Source organism: Chinchilla lanigera, unplaced genomic scaffold (genome assembly GCF_000276665.1).
Source record: "Chinchilla lanigera isolate Chin_1 unplaced genomic scaffold, ChiLan1.0 scaffold00049, whole genome shotgun sequence".
Lineage (NCBI taxonomy): Eukaryota > Metazoa > Chordata > Mammalia > Rodentia > Chinchillidae > Chinchilla > Chinchilla lanigera.
Window position 1 is genome coordinate 4,982,051 of NW_004955450.1, and position 19,711 is coordinate 5,001,761.

Genomic DNA, 19,711 nt, shown 5'->3' on the forward strand with positions numbered 1-19,711 from the left:
TTTTGTTTTTCTCCGGTACCGGGAACCGAACTCACGACCTTGCGCTTGCCAGGCAGGCGCTTTTGCCGTTGAGCTAAATCCCCAGCCCCCGCAGCACAGTATTTCTAAAATTCACACAGCAATGAACTATTACACGCAGTTTGGGAGTATAAAACAAACCACAGTGCCGGGTATGGTGGTACATGTCTGTAATCCTAGCACTGGGCAAAGCTGAGGCAGGACTGCAAGTTTAGTCCCAACCTGGGCATTTTAGAACCTGTCTCAAACCAGGCATGGTAGTGCATGCATATAATCCCAGCACTTGGGAGGCTGAGGCAGGAGGACTGCCAGGAGTTCAAGCCCAGCCTGGGCTACACAGTGAGTTCAAGGATAGCCTGAACTACATAGCAAGACCCTGTCTCGAAAAAAAAAAAAAAAAGTGGGGAGGGCGGTGCTAGGGATGAGGCTCAGTACAAATGCCTTGGGTTCAAAGCCCAGTGTCACCAAAACAAGTAAACAAATAAACCATTGGTTGAATGCCTGTTGTAAGAAAACAGTAACACTGCCATAAAAGATAAGGCTAGAATTATGACATCAGTTTAATCATTTCTGGCTATTTGATCAGTTATTTCAGCATTTGATTACACATTAAAACTATAATTTTGTGATAATCATTTTTATTTAATCTAAACCCCACACAAAAAAATAAATATACTCTTCAAGAAAAAAGCTTAAGGGTCAGGAATATAGCTCAGCAGCACAGCACCTGCCTGGCAAGCATGAGGTTGTGAGTTTGATTCCTGGTACTAAAAGAAAAGACAAGACAAGAAAAGAAAAAAGCTTAAGTAGATGAAGTAACAAAAAGATCCAACATGGTTTTATGTACATTGAACTTATCATAATCTGAAGTACTTAAGAAACAATATATAAGGCTGCTTATGAAAAAATACTTATATATAAATAAGATGGCATGAATTAAGGTTTTTTTAAGCAGACAGAATAACTAGAGCAGAGAACTAAACTAGAGCCAGGAATGAAGTTAACGAGGCATAGAGCACATTTGTTAGGGTGAGCCACAAGTTTGGCTCTAAGCTTTTTGGCAGATAACCAGAGAGCGTTAAGTTAAACATTCACAATGTCCATAAGGTAAAAACAACGTTACTCTCAGGAGAAGTAAAAGCGTTCCTTGTATTAGGGTCAGACAGTTTTTTTTTCCCTTCAAGAACTGTTTGTGAGACAAAGTGGTGTGTCATACCAAACGTCCTACGGTACCCTTAAGACAGATCGAATGGTTTGATAGGACTCTTTCTTATAGCGATCCTCCTATCCTGCCTAATGGCCAGTGGGCAAGCGGCAGTCTTACAAGAGAGCTGGTGGATACTAGATGCTCGGCTTGCTCATCTGACTTGACCAGAGGAGGGGACGGCATGAGTGTCAAGGAGGCGTCCTGGCCACAGCACCCGCCCGGGCCCTCTGTGAATACCGTGCAGTGGTGAGCGCCAGATTAAACAGCTTGGCAAAGCCCTGGGGGCCAGAGAGCTGCCAGCTGAAATCCGATCCACACTTTAACAGCCAGTGAGGGGCAGAGCCTACAAGGAAGAGCGACTCAACAGTCTCTCACCTCGGAGGAGCGTCCACAGGCATGGCCAGTATTTTCTTCAGAAATAGTTTTTGTGGGCTGGGGATATATGTAGGTAGCTCAGTGGGAGGGCACGTGCCTAGTGTGTGCAAGGCCTTGGGATTAATCCCTGGCCTTGCCCCCTCAAAGGAAGTTTTTTTAAAATTTTACTTTTTTCCCCAAAAAATTTTTTGTATTTTGTCTGAGTTTTAAACTATCCAGCACTTTACACAAAAGATTAATTACACCTCTAATTCTATTTCATATAGCATGACTATAATACATTACCCCACAAAATCCACAAAATTTTAACACTAACAGAATTTAACTAACCTTTGGCCCAACTACCTTATTCAAGACAAAGACTTTTTTTTTTTGTGAGACCAAGGCTTGCTATGTCATTCAGGCTGGACTTGAACTTGGGTAAGATGTAGTCCAGGTTAGCCTCAAAACTCGTTGGGATCTTCCTGCCTCAGTTTTCAGAGTAGTAGGACTGAATATAGGCATATGCCACCATAGAGAAAGAAAGAAAGAAAAATAGACAGACTTGAGTTTTAGGCACACACTTGTGGTCTCTACTCTTAGGAGGCTGAGCTAGAAGGATCACAGTAAGTTCGAGGCAAACATGAACTACATAATGAGAGCATGTCTCAAGAAAGAGAGAGAGAGACTTGAATTTTAGACATACATCTGTGGTCTCTGCTCTTGGGAGGCTGAGTCAGGAGGACTGCTTTGAGGTCAGCGTGAACTATGTAGCAAGAACTTGTCTCAAAAAAAAAAAGATCTGGATTTTAGATTTAGTTCTATTACTGACTGGTACTGTGATTATAAATAAATAACTTGATTTTTTTTTTTTTTTTTTGAGACAGGGTATTGCTATGTAATTCAGGCTGGCACAGTGATCCTCCTGCTTCAGTCTCCAGAGTGCTACAATTAATTTAAGTCACAATTTCCTCTTCTGTAAAGTAAGTCTACTAGTGTACAACTTTTATCATAGGGTATTTTTTTTCCTAGACAGGGTCCTGCTATGTAGTTGGCCTTGAACTGTGATTCTCTTCACTCAGCCTCCTGAGTGCTGGAATTGCTACTATGTCTGTCTAGGGTATTTATTAATATGAATATACATATGAATTTTTAAAATAGTACAACAAAGTATTTCCACATATCTATTATACCATCAGAAAATTACATCCCAAAAACTGGTAACTGTATTTCATTTGCCAAATGTTTATTAGACGACTCCTAGGTGCTGGGGATACAGAATGAAAATGAAATAAGTTGCTGGGTATTGTGATGCATGCCTATAACTGTAGCACTCTGGGGGGCTGAGGATGGAGCATCACAAGTTTCAGCCTAACTGAGGGCACTTTGCAAGACCATCTCAAAATAAAAAATAAAAAAAAAAGGGCTGAGAAGATAGCTCAGTACAAAGACTCTGAGCTCAACTCCCAATATTGCAAAAAAAAACCAAACAAACAAAAAAAAAACCCAGAAAACCAAGTTCCTAGCATCACTGAGCTTACGCTTATTATAATGGACATATACTGCACACACAATTCTTTTAGTCAATACACGGTGAATACCTAATATTAGTTGTTGCAAAACGTACAAAGATATACAAGTTACTAGCAGCTTCTAGTCAATGATACAGGAAACCAATAAGAGGTACAATAAAATGTATGGGAATTCAGAAGAAGGAATAATCACTCCTTGTTTAAGAGGGTGTCTTAGACACTTCTCATTGCTGAGACACAACACCTAATACCTATAACTTAAAGGAGGCAAAGTTTATTCTGGCTCATGTTGCAGCAGTCTCAGTACTTGCATGGCTGGCTGGCACTGAGGCAGGACAGTGTGGCAGAGGGGCATGGTAGAGCTGCTAATGGCACGGTGGACAGGAAGCAAAGCAAGTGACGGGAGCAGTGGGGGAGGGGATAAACCAGGCCACACGCCCAGTGGACCTCTCTTCCAGCCAGACTTTACCTCCTCTTAGCAAGTCGGCAGTAAGCCCCTATAATACAATCCCCTTCCAAAAGCCCCACCTTTGAGTGCACTAGGACTTGGGAGGACATCTAGATATAGACCATAACACTCCAGCTCTGGCCCCTCAAAGACTCATGCTTATCTGTTTATGCAAAATTAATTTAGTCCATTTCTAAGATTTGTGAAGTCCTACAGGTTCAGCACAGCTGAAAAGTTTGAGTCCAAAGTCTCCTCTGAGACTTCAGGCAAATTTTCAGCTGTGAGGCCCTGTAAAAATAAAAAAGAAAGTTACCACTGCCCATAAACAATGGCTCATTGTAAACATTCCCATTAAAAAAGGGGCAAAGAGGCAAGCATGGTGGCACACATCTGTAATTCCAGCACTCGGGAGGCTGAGGCAGGAGGATTGTTGGGAGTTTGAGACTAGCCTGGGCTACAAAATGAGCTGAAGGCCAGCCTGAACTGCATAGTGAGACCCTGTCTCAAAAAAGACAAAAAAAAGGGGAAGGTGGTATACTGGTGAGGCCAGTTTGAGGCCAGCCTGGGCTACATAGTGAGTTCAAGGCCACCCTGAACTACATAGTGAGACTTTGCTTAAAAAAAAAAAACAACAAGAAAAGGGTATAGAAACAACGGGATCAAAACAAAACTAAAATCCATCAGGGCAAATGTTAAATCCTATAGTTCCATGTCCAGCTCCCAGGACAAGTTGAGGCAAGATGTGAACTTTTCCAAAGAGCTTAAGCAGCCATGTTCCTATGGCATTGCTGGTGGTTATAACCCTCAAGGTTTTTCTCTTAGGTGGTTTTTCTCACTCTTTGAGGCTTTCCTCAGACATTCCATAGTCGGGTGTGGTGGTGCATGCCTGTAATGCCAGCACTTGGGAGGCTGAGGCAGGAGGATCACTGTAAGTTTGAAGCCAGCCTACACTACAGTATGAGACCCTGTCTCAAAAAAAAAAAAAAAAGACAATCTGTATTCCTTCCTGGCATCTTTACTGCACTTTTCACCCTCACAGTTTCATACACTGCCCTCTCAGGGGCACACTGCCTGGTCTCCCAGGCCTTCTGAAATCTGGGTAGAAGCCTCCACAATCCCAAAACTTACACTCTGCATGCCTATAAAACCAGCACCACGTAGGTGGGCCAGGGCCTGCTGCCAGCTGGAGCAGTAGCTGAGTCCTTTTGTATCTTGCTGTTTACAGAGGCCTGGATGGTTGTATATGGTGAACTGAATCCCATGGAATCATTTCCCTAGGCTGCCCTTCTCCAACAGAGTGCCCAGGGGCTCTCATCTCAAAGCAAAGCTTTCACTTTTGCACTCCACTTTTGCACCCGGAGCCTATGAACGTTCTTGCTAATTCCTGTAATGTCCTCAAGACATCTTTTCTATTGTCCTATTGTAAAATACTGGCTTCTTTTTAATGCTAATCTTTTCAGCAACAAAGCCCTGTGCCATCTTTATAGGGCTGTCCTTTCTGGGGAAACTCACAACTTTTCAAATGGACTTTTTGCTCTGGAATTTCAGTTTAAATCTGGCTAAACCCAGGAATGGTGATGCATGCCTGTAATCCCAGCAGTCTGGAGGCTGAGACAAGAGGATCGCCATGAGTTGGAGGATAGCCTGAGCTCCATGGTGAGCTCAAGATCAGCCTGGATTACATGATGAGATGCTGTCTCAGAAAACCAGCCAACCCCCCACAATCAACCAACGCCGCCCCCCCCCACTCTCTCTCTCTCTGCCTAAAAGCAGCAAGCAGTATCCTGGACATGGTCCCAACACTGGGTTGCCTTGAAAGTTCCTTTACCAGATTAATTAGCCCACTGTCCATTATTTTAGTCTCTTGCAAAGTCTCTGGACATGAACAAAATATACACAATTTTTTTTTTTTTTTTTTTGCTGCTGGGAATCAAACTCAGGACCTTGTGCTTGCCAGGCAGGCACTTATCCTGCTGAGCTACATCTCTGGCCCCAGACAAATTTTCTGCCAGAGCATGCCACACATGGCCTGAAGTCCAATGAAGTCCTTTACAACTAAAACAACTGAAGTATCTATCCTGAGCCTGATCTTTATTGTGCATATTTTTACCAGCATCCTGGTCTTCCGAACTCTGATCACAGTCTCCCATCAAGCTCAGTGTACAGCATTCTAAGGCTGCCTCTCTAGCTGGCATCTCCAAACATTTCCAAACTTTTCTCGCTAATTTGTTCCAAAGGTGATGTTGAAGATCAGCGCTTCTCTGAAGAAGCAAAAGGGCAGACTTCCTTCTTTTTCTTTTTATTCCATTCAGGCTACAAGCCTACTGGATGGTGCTACCTACATCTAATGTAGGTCTTCCTTCCTCAATTTTCAGCCCACATATCAATCATCCACAGGCACGCTCAGAACAGCGCACCACTAATCCATTAGGAGTTTTTTTTTTTTAATTTTTTTTCCTTTTTGTTTTTTTTCTGGTACCGGGGATCGGACTCAGGACCTTGCACTTGCTGGGCAAGCGCTGTGCCACTGAGCTAAATCCCCAGCCCCTTTAATTTTTAAAAAATTAAAAAATTTTTTTTTTGTCTTTTTGAGACAGGGTCTCAATATGCAGTTCAGGCTAGCCTTGAGCCCAGCCTGGTCTTGAACTTGCAGTGATCCTCCTGCCTCAGCCTCCCAAGTGCTGGGATTACAGGTGTGGGAGGTTTTTCTTTTTTGGACAGAGTCTTGCTTTGTAGTTCAGCCAATCCTCCTGCTTCAGCCTCCTGAGCGCTGGGAGTACAGGCATATACCTCCATATCAGGCCTTTTTTCTTTGAGACAAAGTTTCAGTATACAGTTCAGTAATGTATTGCACTTAGTATACAGCCCATTCTGGACTCACATTTGTGGCAATCCTCCTATCTCAGCCCCTGGAGTGCTGAGATCACAGCTGCGCATCACCATGCCTGGCTACTAGGTGTTTCTCAATCCATTCAAGTTGATACCACACTATCACAGCTGGTGAAAGGGGAGTTATTGCAAGTGAGGATAAAGTGGCATAAGACTGGGCTCTTGAAGGGCAAGTGGAGTTAGCTGCATGGAGAAGGGCGTTAAGGTAGCAGAGACACAGAAAGTACATCTAAATTTGGAGGGACTTTTGAGTACAATAGTCCCTGACTCATGAACAAGTTCCATTCTAGAATGTTCGCAAGTCGAATTTAACATATCTGGAATAAATATGTAATGCGCATTGCTTTGTATTTCCTAGCAGTCCTCTCCACATCCCCACTGCTTGTCCTTTTGCTTCCAGACATCCTGGGTTATGACCGAGCAATGCACTACTGTACCCTATCACAGCATACAGTAAGCACACTGAAGCACAACAGTGACCGCGTCCAGCAGATATGTGAGCTCCTTCTGCGATTTGTTTGTACCTACAAATGTTCACAGTGTGAGGTCTGTTCTATGATGCTTACCTGTGAAAGTTCACAACCTGAATGTTTCTAAGTTGGGGACTTACTATAGTCCAGTATAGCTGGAATGAAGTAGCAGTACATGTAGAGTATAAGTGAGGGTTAGAAGAAGAAAACTGTATTAGAAGCTAAGCAAGGACAGACTGAACTCCCTGTGAAGGAAGTTGGGACTGATAGCAGAGGAAATGGAGAGCCATTAGTGCCTAGGTGAGTGGTGGCTGACCTATGGCATGTGTGCAGCACCGGGCACACAGACCCTGTTAGCATGCGAGCTAAGTATATGAGTTGTGTTTTTCTAAATAAGAACCTCAGTTTTCAGTTTAACTGTAGTGTTGGCACTTTGCAATCAATAAGTGGGTTGTGGGTTTTGGGTCGCAGTTTGGGCACCCCATCTCTTAAAAGGTTCACCATCACAGGCCTAGGTCAATGTTTCAGGAAGACTAAGAATTCATCCATAATATGTAGAATTAATTGGTACAAAGAGAAATCACAGGCAAAGATTAATGTAATGCAATGGAGAGGACCTAGGAAGAACAATCTGTACCCACTTAAGGAATACTTCAGTTCTACACAGTGAGCACTGTACCTGGTATGTGGGATGTATAATACATTTTTTTTTTGCCAGATGAGTGAAACATTTAAAAAATGGAGTCAGAAACTACACATGGGGCCGGGAGTGGTGGCGCATGCACTCGGGAGGCTGAGGCAGGAGGATCATTGTGTTAGAGACCAGCCTGGGTTACAAAGTGAGCTCAAGGCCAGCCTGAACTACATAGTGAGACTCTGTCTCAAAAGACCAAAAAAGAAAAAGAAAAAAACAAACTACAGATTGGGAGCAGGGAGAGAAACAAGGTTTAAAAGTTGTGTTTTTTTCCCTTCTTTCGATATAAGGTCTCCCTATGTATTTTAGGCTGCCCTTGAACTCACTACGTAGCCGAGGCTGGCTTCAAATTTATGGTGATCTTTCTGCCTCAGCCTCCTGAGTGCTGGAATTATAGGTGCACACCACCATACTTGGCTTGTGTATTGTCTATACACAATACATAAGCTGTTTTCCTCTGCTGATTAACACTAACTTCCTTCAGAATTAAAAGACCTGGGGGGCTGGGGATTTAGCTCAGCGGCACAGCGCCTGCCTGGCAAGTGCGACATTGTGAGTTTGATTCCTGGTACTGGAAAAAAAACCAAAAACCAAACCAAACCAAAACAAAAAGACCTGTATGCTTTATCTTAGTGAAAGCTAAGTTAGCAAAAACAGTGGCCAAATTAGGGAGACAATGACCTCCCCATGGCTGTATTTGTGAAATCTTACAGTTCTGTTTTAGAGCTAGGTTGTTTTTGGTCTAGCTCTGAATTTTTATTTTTTTTGTCTTTTTGAGACAGGGTCTCGCTATGCAGTTCAGACTGTCCTTGAGCTCACTTTGTAGCCCAGGCAGGTCTGGAACTCACAACAATTCTCCTGCCTCAGCCTCCCAAGTGGTGGGATTACAGGCCTGTACCACCATGCCCGGTTCTAGGCTCTGACTTTATTACCTGATGTCTTTTTTTTTTTTTTTTTTTTTGGTTGTTAACTTTTTATTTTTTATTTTATATATATTTTTTTATTTTAAAGAGTAAAAGGAGGATAACATAATAATAGGGGAGGTTTATTACCTGACGTCTATGTGACCCTAGGAAAGTTTCTTGTTTCTAGGTCTTATATTCCTCATCTGTAAAATGTAGTAATGAAACTTGCATCACAGGGTTAAGTGAATTAAAAATATGACTGAAAGCACTCAGCATGTTGTCCAGTATACAGTAGGCTCTCACAAAGTTTCCTTCCCTGTTCCCCATGTTTGGGTGGGAATAATATAATGGACTTTTAAAGAGTTCTTGAAATGAATGTAAAGCATTTGTCTCTTCATAGAAAGCCACGAAGTCATCAAAGGTTGAATGAGTCATGGCATGACTCTGCTGTGCTTTACTTCGGCGTAAGAGTGAGTAATGGGCTGCAGGTGCAGGTGTACCTCAGTGCTAAAGGTATGCTTAGCATGCATGAAGCCCTAGTTCAACCCCCAGCACAGGGGCGGAAAAAGTAAATGCAACCTTCAGAGAATTTTGTTCTCCTAACCTGAGAGTGCATGTTGTTGATATAGCTTCTAACATCTGCAGCTAAATGAAGCTTGAATTCACAGTGTAGGAAATTTCCTAAAGTTTCCTGTAGGAACTTTTCCTTTTATTTTAGTTTTTTTTCTTTTTTCCTTTTTTGGTACCAAGAATTGAACTCAGGGCCTCACATTTGCCTGGTAGGCGCTACACCACTGAGCTACATCCCAGACCCCAAAGATTTATTTTGATAAAATAATATTTTCATATTAATCCAAGCATCTGTAAAACACACACTATTTAAATATTTCTATTTAAATAAGAATAATAAAAGCTAAAGGGCAAGTTTATAATTCAGTTAGAGCCATTCTTATTACTAGATGATATAAGAATAGGAAGAAACTTCTGGTTCAGTAGAAAAAATAGACTGGGTTTGAAAATCTGTTTTTCAGTTCAGATCTGCAATTCACCAGATGTTTGACTATGGAGATGTCACTTAACCCCTGGCTGTCGGCTTCATCATTTGTAAACTGAGGGGCTTGGTCCACATAAATACTGGTTCTAGCCAGCTGTGCACATGAAAATCACCTATGGGTGTTCTAAAGAGCACACATGATCTTTATCTGTGAGTAGTGCTAGGTAGTGCTTCCACTGAACTGCATCCAATTTTTGTCCATGACTGATGTGTCTGTAACATAAAGCCCTCAATTCTTAGAAACTTCAGCCTGGGCTACAAAGTGAGCTCAAGGCCAGCTTGAACTGCATAGCAAGACCCTGACTCAAAAAGATTAAAAAAAAAAGAAAAAAGAAAAAAGAAAAAAAAGAAATTAGATCACCTAATAACTAATAAAGGCATGAACAACAGCACATGCTTTAGCTGCAGCTTAAATGTACCCAGCAGCAAGACATTTATTAAAGCAAACTTATTCACTTGGTTGAAGTGTACTTACTGGTATCTTGTGTGCCAATTTTGCCTGTACTACACAACCTGAAAGTTGATCCGAGCACTGTATAATGAAACATCATCAGAGCTTTCTTCATACCTCATACCAAGTGATAGCAAGTCCCACTGATTCTATAGCCAAAATCTTCTCAATCTGTCTAATCCTTTTTATCTGTACTACTTTTTCTTTGTGTTGTTTTTTGTTTTTTCCAGTACTGGGAATTGAACTTACAACCTTGTGCTTGCCAGGCAGGCGCTGTGCCGCTGAGCTAAATCCCCAGCCCCTGTACTACTTTTGGCTTAGTCAAATCTATCACCGTTTCTTGCCTGACCTAGGCCCATGGTTTACTTATGTCAGAGAGTGAGTCCGTCAGCATAAATGGTTAATATTTTTAAGTTAGAGGGCTGGGTATGTTACTCAGTAGTAGAGTGACTGCTTAGCCTGTGTGAGGTCCTGGGTTCAATCGCCACATATGCAGAGGCAATTTAAAGTCCAGTCACGTCTGCCTGCTTCAAACTCTCTGGTAGCTCACTTTCATATGAAGGGGTAAAAAAGAAGGAAATTCCTTACTGTAGCTTATGAAAAGCTACATAATAACAGAGATTCAGCTACTTCTCTAACCTCACCTCCTCTCACGCTCCCTCTTGTCCCCTGTGCCCAGTCACACCAACTTTGTTTTTGTTCCTTAAAAAACCATGTCATGCCTTTTCCCTCCTGAGTGCTGGTGTGCCAGCTGTACCTGCCTTCTAGACATGGAGGAGTTTGGCCAGCCGGAATAAAGAGGCCACTAGTCACTCTTTATCACTCAAATTCCAATTCCTTGCATAACACTCATGACTACTTGATAGATTGAAAAAAAATTTTGCTTATTTTTAGTATTCACCCTTTAGCCCTCTGTCCCCTTCTCTAAAACAAGAATGTAGGCTTCCTTAAAATAGGAGCTCAAGGGCCCTGTCTACCTTGTTTACCACGCTAACCCTGGGGCCTGAAGCAGTTCCTGTCATGCAGGTACCCCACATATAACTGGAGAATAAATGAATGACTAATGGAGTAAGGATCTCAATATAAATCAAGTTCTACAGAGAAATGTTTACATTTACAGAGTCTTAGCATTATAGAGATCTTTACTATCCATGCTAGTTTAACTTCCTACTCCCAGAATTCTTCATTTCTGCTCCCAGGGAAAAAGATGTAGAGCTTGATTCACAAGTAGCTGTGTCAGACTGAAGAGAAATAGGTAAGAGTACAATACAAAAATAAACCTATGCATATATATTAGAAATTTAAAGTAGGAGGATGGAGTCATTACAAATCAATGGGAAAAATTATGATTATTCCAGTGTTTTCAGTGTGTCCCACTGAAAGGTGTTTTCCACAGCAGGGCTATCTAACAGGACTTCCTGTGATAATGAGAATGTTCTTTTTTATTTTTATTTTTTTTAAGCACTGGCAAAGTTTATTTGAAAAAGTAAAAGTGAAGAGTGAGAAAGAAACTGGCTCTGCAGAGCAAGCTTGGGGTGAATAAAAAAGGGAAAAAGCAAGATAAAAGTATACCCTGAATGAAGTAGGGGATGTGGCTCAGTGGAGTGTATGCCTAGCATGTGTAAGGAAGGCCCTAGGGTTTGAGCCCTAGTACAACAAACAAAAAGGGGAAAAAAAATATGTTCAATAATAAAAAATCTGTTTAACCATTTTTGGTCTGATCTTTCCCAAGATTTTTTTAGACCATAAAATACTTTCTATGTTGTTATGAAATACCTATTAACAGCTTGTTGTCTGTGTACTGGGGTTTGGGATATACTTGCTGGATTTTTTTAATAAGCACTATGAGGACAATTGTTAATAATGTGATTACAAAATTAGGTTAGGGTCCTAGGTTATGTCAAATTGTATTTCAGAAAGAATAAAACTTTCAGGGTTAAAGAGTGAAACAGACATGGTGGTAGATGCCTGTGATCCCAGTACTTGGGAGGCTCAGGAAGGAGGATTGCTGTGAGTTCCACGCTAGCCTGGGCTACATAGTGAGACCGTCTCGAAAGACAAAACAAGCCAGGTGTGATGGCACACACCTGTAATCCCAGCACTTGGGAGTCTGAGGCAGTCTGTTGCGAGTTGGAGACCAGCCTGGGCTACAAAGTGAGCTCGAGGCCAGCCTGAGTTGTATAACAAGACCCTGTCTCAAAAGGACTAAAAAAAAAAAAAACAAACAAAAAACCAAAACCAAAACCAACCAAACAAAAAAAATTCCAAGACCAGCTGTGAATAGGACAGTTCTACAAAATTTATATAATAGAAAATACACATGAAAATAGGGACAATATCCATCAAAAGTTTATAAATACAGTTTTCTTTAGGAAATAGGACTAATACTTCTTTGGTTTTTTTTGACAGTTCCATTTCTTTTCCCCTTCCCCTTTTTAGGGCTGTGGATAAAATTCAGCCCCTCCCCCTTTCTTTTCATAATTGGCATATGAACAGTAAAGATAACTATTTCCATTTTGGGGAAAAAGATGGATGTACATCCTCTTACTCTTACAGTGGCCTAAAATATGTCTTAATTGTGTCACCTGGAAAGAATGAAGTGTAAGCTCTCTTCCATAAATCTTCAAACACATGTAAAAATAATTTGATGTTTATAAAAATTAGGTTATTTCTAACTTCTTTTTTTTATGTCTAACTTTTAATGTTTCTTTTTTGTGACAGGATCTCAACCATGCCTCAGGCTGTCCTTGAACTCACTGTGTGGCCTAGCCTAGGCTGGTCTTGAACTTGAAGCAATCCTCCTGCTTTAGCCTCCCAAGTGCTGGGATTATAGGTGTGTGCCACCATGCCTGGCCTTCCACACAAAAAGAATCATATCCCAGACTAAATGTGCTTTTCATGGCAACAGAAGCAGAAATATTTTCAGGAAAGAAGTTCAAGCCCTTTCTGGGTTTCAATTTTCCCTAATTAAATGTTTCCTTTTAATGCTAAGCCTAAACCATCTAAGATTAGTCTGAAGTGGCATGTAAAAAGTACCATAAAATTTATATAACCCAGGAGTACAGAAATTAGACTTTACCTATTCTTATATTTTGAGTATCTGTCAAACTGGAGAAGTTTTACAAAGTGGATGGTTTTCCTGAGCGAAATATAGAAGTGAAATCTGTTTTGAAAAGCCCCTAAAAACACAAAACTGTTTTAAATATTGGAAATGTTCTCAATTTTAGAAATAGTCCATATAAATTAAAACTACATTTCTCAAACGTTAACATTTCACACATAGTAGATTTCAGTTCTCAGCAGAAAAAACTCGGTGTGAGGAGGATGCCTGGTTAACTCTAGTACCACAAATATATGTATGATCCCGCTTGGGCCAGGAAACGAGATGAGGGGACCTTTTAGGATGTCTTCTAACACCAAGGCTCTTCCATTTACTGTCCCATGACTGACCTGGCTGTCAATAGCTAAAATGTCATCGACCATGAAAATCATTTTATTTCTAGTCTACCATTTCTACCTTAAGGTTCCAGCTATATTGTGTGATACTTTTTCCTCCTTAATATATACGTAATGTATACCAAGTACAGTATTTTTTTCTTTCTTTTGTGGTACTGGTGATTGAACACATGGCCTTCACACTGAGTTACATTCCCAGACCTTTTATTTTGCCTACCACTTTGCTCACTAAACCACTCAGTCTGAGCTTGAACTTGTGATCCTCCTGTTCCATCTTCCCAGACTGCTGGGATTATAGGTGTGCACCACCATACCTGACAAATATTTCTTCTACTGATTCTGCTTTGCTTGAAACCTTCTAAGAAATGACTTCATATACCTGTAAGCTGAAATTACTATGGGGTGGGCTATGTATAGGGAGGCCACTGGAATTAATAAGAAGTCTGAGTTAAGACATTATTTTGTAAAGGAGTGAACAGAATTTTATTCTAGTCTATATGGTAACAAAGCCTGATAAGGTGTGGTCAAGGTAAAGGCATATTCTACCTGATTTCACAAATAATCACTGTGTTCAGCACATGGTAACTATATGAAAGCCCACTATTTGAAGGGGTTCGAAAAGCTGGGCGTGGTGGTATATGTCTGTAATGCCAGCACTTGGGAGGCTGAAACAGGTGTACTGCTGCAAGTTTGAGGCCAGCCTGGACTACACAGTGAGTTCAAGACCAGTTTGAGCTGGGTGTGATGGTGCACACCTGTAATCCCAGCACTTGGGAGGCTGAGGCAGGAGGATCTTTGCGAGTTTGAGACCAGCCTAGGCTACAAAGTGAGTTCAAGGCCAGCCTGAACTGCAGAGCTGTCTCAAAAAGATGGGGAGGGGCGGGAGGGAAAGACCAGCTTGAACTACACATAGTGAGACCCTATCTTAAAAAACAACAAAAGCAAGCCAGCATCTTTTAATCTTATCTGCCCTACAGATTTGAAAGTCTGACAACTTACTTTATCTCACAGATAGTTAAGAGGTAAATTATCATTGCAAATCCATGTTTCAGAACTGTACCTGGTACCTAGCAATGGCTCAATAAATAGCTAATGAATGGAACAATGAATTTGTATTTGTTATTTTGGCCAATAGGAAAAGAGGGTCTGATGGGACTCACATCCATTCGAGTTTCTGCCTTAGTGATCTGTTTTGAAATGTTATCTAAGAAGAACACTATGAGTTATCTGAGCAAGTTTGAATTATACTGTATTAAGTAGGGTTAACCATTTCCAGTAACAATTTTTTCTACCTGCCATTGTGAATCCCAAACTGTTTTTTGGTATCAGGAATTGAACTCAGGGCCTTCCGCTTACTAGGCAGATGTTGCACCCCTGAGCTACATCCCCAGCCTATGTTTTGTTTTTCTGTTTTTCTTCTGGTACCAGAAATCGAACTCACGACCTTGTGCTTGCCAGGCAGGCGCTTTGCCGCTGAGCTAAATCCCCAGCCCATCCTCAGCCTGTGATGTCCCAATTTTTGCAGGAATAGAAGTGAGAAAATTATCCAACTGAGGCTAGAAATCCCCAAGCTCCTGTTTTGAAGGAATTTAATTTATCACACTACTCTGAGAGAGATTTATTCATTCACCACTAAGGAAGGCAGACCTAAGGTTTTCAAACCTATAATACATATGTTCAGAAAATAACTATAATCTAGACCGATTTTTTTTTTTTTGTCTCAGTACTATGATCCAGTGCTTTTACAACAGATGACTCTGGAAGAAACAGCCATTTAACTGGAAGCTAAGACAGGACCTTTCAGAGCTTTTCTGTAATAAAGATTCTTAAAAAGTTTTGTTAGTTTCAAGTGTGATTTCTGCTTTCAGGTAGACTTGCTCCTACTTTCTCACCTTAAAAGGAACAGATAGCTCTGCTTCAAACTTTGCATAAATTTGATTTTTCAGTCTGTGTTGAACCACATCACCATCGAATGGTGAATGGCGTTACTATGGGTACGTCATACTAAAGGTGGCCCAGAGAGAACTCCTATGCAAGCAACTTTACATCACTCCTGTGGATTAGTAATATTTAAATCCCTTAATTTTTAAATAATATGCTTAGCAAGCACATAATCTGGGTACTAGCTGGGCTTCTAGCAGTTAAGTTTTTGATCAGTTTTTTTTTTTTTTTTTTGCAGCTTGTGCACTTCTTTCATTATTAAATACGCATGAAGCTCCCTATTTTTTAAATAGATATTTAAATGACCTTATATAAAGTAATTCACCACTTCCAAGTATAACAACACACTCTCACGGTTCGTGAGCCAGTGTTCCATCTGGGCTTTCTCAGAGGAAAGTAAGGGATCCTGTGCAGGTAACCAGAAGCGGGGCACCCAGAGGTGGCTCTGGAGCTCCTTCCACTATGTTGTCACCAAGTGCCCACAAAGAGCTTCTGCAATGGGTTGAACTTGCTGTTTTTTTTTTTTTTTTTTGGTTTTTCTCCAGTACCGGGAACCGAACTCACAACCTTGCACCTGCCAGGCAGGCGCTTTTGCCGCTGAGCTAAATCCCCAGCCCTGAACTTGCTGTTTTGATCTTTTAAATACTAGACGTTTAAAGTTGAAGGATGTGGAGGAATGCCTTTTTTTCTCTTTTCTTTCCTTCCATTTTAAAATATATGGTTTCTAGCATGGAATATGAAGTATGTGACTAGATGGATGAGTCGCACAAAAAAGTTCCCAGCTGTCCTTCCCTCAGCTATTATCATCAGGACTGATCAGTTCTGAAGGAGAGGGCTTACCTAGCTTTGAGGACTTTCCTTTTTGGTTTGCAGTTGAGTTTTACTCATCCCAAAGTTCAAGGTAAGGAGAGATAAACCCTGACCTTAAAAGGCAGAAATGAAGGATTCACACAAGTATAGGTGGAATTTGATCAAGGAAGGCCTCACAAACATCTGTGTGTATGTATGTATGTGTTTGTTTTGTCTTTCTGAAACAGGGTCTCACTATGCAATTCAGGATGGCCTTAAGCTCACTTTGTAGCCCAGGCTGGTCTCGAACTTGCAATGATCCTCCTGCCTTAGCCTCTCAAGTGCTGGGATTACAGGTGTGTGCCACCATGCCCCGCTAGAGTGTATGTATGTGTAAGGCCAGTGCTTTGTACAAGTACTCACAATATAATTTATAAAGAGTGGGTTTGCCTCTTGATCACATAAAATGCTAGCTGGTCACTATGTTGGGGTGTACATTCCGTTAAAAGGTATGTAATTTTCTCGAATCTATTTTTCTTTATGCTGGTCAGCACAATCAGAGGAAAAAAGTAATTTACTAGATTCCTTAGAGATTACTTTAAGTGTCAATTTAAAAAAAATTAGTTTAGCCTGTTCATTCTATCCTCTCTTTTGATAACCTAGACATCATTCTACATTAATTTTTCAAGTAGAACTCTAATCACATTATTTTTCAAAATTTTTAACATTTCTCCATTGTTTACCAAATTAAATACAAAGACTGGCATTGTCAGGAATGGTGGCCCACGCCTGTAGCCCCTTCGGGAACTGAGGCAGGAGGATCGTAGTGAGTTTGAGGCCAGCCTGGACTACATAAGACCTTGTCTCAAAAAAAAAAAAAAAAAAGACTGGCATTCAATGCTTTTCACAAAAATAACCCCCGCCTATCTTCCTATTTCCAGGGGCGCATGCACGTGCACACACACACACACACACACACACACTCTCTCTCTCTCTCTCTCTCTCTCATTCCCTCACCAGGCCCTGGTCAGTAAGCAACAGTGGGTTAACTGTTGCCGCAGAGGTAGAGGAGGAGCAGAAGAAAATAATCAGTTTCATTCCTCAACTCCAGCTGAGAGGCTGGGAAGTAAACACTACTCAATTAACTTCCAGAAATATAGAGCTGACTAGGCATGCCTTTTTTTTTTGGTGACAGGGTCTTGCTGTGTAGTTCAGACCAGCCTTAAACTCCCTATACAGTCCGGGCTAGCCTCGAACTTGCAGTGATCCTCCTGCCTCAACCTCTCAAGTGCTAGGATTACAGGCGTGAGTCATTGTGCCTGGCTTGTTATTTATACTTACTCTTTATAGTGCGTAATCTAAACTCCTTAGCATGGAATTCAAGGCTCCTCATGATCTATTCACACCCACTTTATCATCTTCACCTTTTTACCCCTGCTTTCCATACTATGCTCCAGCCATGAGACAATGTAACTCTCGCTGATCCGGAGGCAAACAGACAGGTTTTCGGATTAACCCTAGTTAATGGACAGCAGCCTTACACAGTTCTTCCCTGACCAGCCAGTGAATTCTTTGTTGAAAAGTTTCTTTCCAGCTGGGAGCGGTGACACCTCCTTGTAATCCCAGCACTGTAACAGGCTAAGATTATCACGGCAAGTTCAAGCCCAGTGTGGGAATCTGCTTCAAAGCCAGGTGTGGTGGTGCACACCAGGAGGACTGCCAGGAGTTGGAGGCCAGCCCGGGCTACATTGTGAGTTCAAGGCCAGCCTGAACTGCATAGCGAGACCCTGTCTCAAAAAAAAGAAGGGCCTGGAGTGCAGCTTAGTGCAAAGGCCCTGGTTCAATTGCCAGTGTTTCGTCTAATATTTTGTGGTCCCAGTAGGCTGTTTTAAAACATTCTTTTGGATCTTGTTCCCAACTTAAATGATTGGTAAACAACAGAAGACACTCCAACTTGGCGATGCATTGTGTGTAGTAATTTCTAGTAGCAGAGTGGATGTTTCACATGACTAGAATCTCATACATCGTTTATACATCATACATCCTGACTCTTCTAGGATGTGGATGGCACTTGAGCTCTGTGGAGACAAAGGGGTGAAATGTGGAGCCACAGAGGTGTGAGAGTAGTTAGCTGAGGCAGACCTGATTGCACTGAGGGCTGGCTGTGTGCTGAAGAGAATGGAGTGGCACTCTCTTATTTCCTAAAACTTTCACTCTGCTCATGCTTCTCATTTCCTTCTCCACTCTTTGTCTCTGCTGTCATATGACCAGCATCTTAAGGTTACAAAGCCAATTCCTTCGCTTCCTGCCCTTCTCTGCATCGCAGCTCTTCAGTTTGGTAGGCATCAACCCTCAGCATTAGTCACCTGGGGAGCTTTAAAAAAAGCTACTGGTGACGGGGTCTAACCCATGTTTAATGAACTGGCCTAGGGCCGAGCAAGAGCACTGGCTGTATCATTAAGAAAAAAAGCGCTGCTTCCCTGCATATTCCAATGAGCTCACAAGGGTGACTTGTGCTCTTGATATGAAGCATTAGCATCCCTAACCCCTGAATCATCCACTTCCTGGCTCCACAATACCCCAAAGTCTCCCACCTTTAAAGATTTCTTGTAGCTCACATCCTAGTTCCTCATTTCGCTCACTCTTTACAACGAATCTTATAAGAAGATATGGAAGTCTACGCCTGCGTAGTTTCCATAATCTAACATAAATTTTTTTACTTTCCAGGCTGGACTGTCAGGTGCTTTTGTCCCGCGTCATTCTCTCCATCCTATCTCCTCTCTCATTTCTTTGAACAGCTCCTGCTGCTCGCTAGTCCTTTACTTATTTTTTGTTCGCTTGTCTTTTAACACACGTGTTGGAGAGACCCAGAGAGAATCCTGTATAATTCCACTGTGCTCTCTCATCATCTTCTACAGAGCAGAGCACTTAAAAAACTATATTCATTTCATTCGCTTTTGACTTTCTGGAATTTAAGGCACAGAAACCAGGGAGTGAAAAGTCTGAGGAATGAATGGAAAGACATACTCGCGGGCCGGGGAGGGGAAACGGGGGAGGGGGCGTACTTGTGTGCAAAGGGGCGGGGGCTACGAGGGGCGGCGCCGCCAATCCAGAGCCGGAAGGGGGAGGGGACGCGGACACGCGAGAGTCTGCGTGGGCGGCCAAGACAAAGTGAGACAAACCCAAGTGGGTAGGAGGCTTCTTACCTGCCTCGGGCCTCACCACCCCAACCAGCCTTCAGGCGCCTCTGATTAGCCGGAAAGTGCGCCCTAAGGTCGCAAACCCAGTTTTCTTTCCCAACCTTGCGACATTCCTGTCTCGCAGAGGGAAGAGTCCGACGCTCAGTTCATAGTCCTGTCGTAAGTGGAGGAAGACACGTTGGGGCGGGACCGCCCGGGGCGGAGGAAATGGGGTGTGTCCGCGCAGGCGCGTGCCGTGCGCCTCGGCGGCGTCACGTGCGGGGGCGGGGTCGGGCGGGGCTGGTGCGAGGGGGCGTGGGAGGT

At 42.2% G+C, this 19,711-nt stretch overlaps 1 protein-coding gene across 1 annotated transcript in view; it reads right to left on the reverse strand.

The window, feature by feature from the left end:
- Window positions 1-19,628, reverse strand: part of Senp8 (SUMO/sentrin peptidase family member, NEDD8 specific) — a 22,912-nt gene extending 3,284 nt beyond the window's left edge. Inside the window, exon 1 of the mRNA XM_005393625.2 lies at window positions 19,415-19,628. The gene's annotated coding sequence lies outside the window, so the exon portion shown is untranslated. The remainder of the gene's footprint in view (window positions 1-19,414) is intronic.
- Window positions 19,629-19,711: the final 83 nt, after the last annotated feature.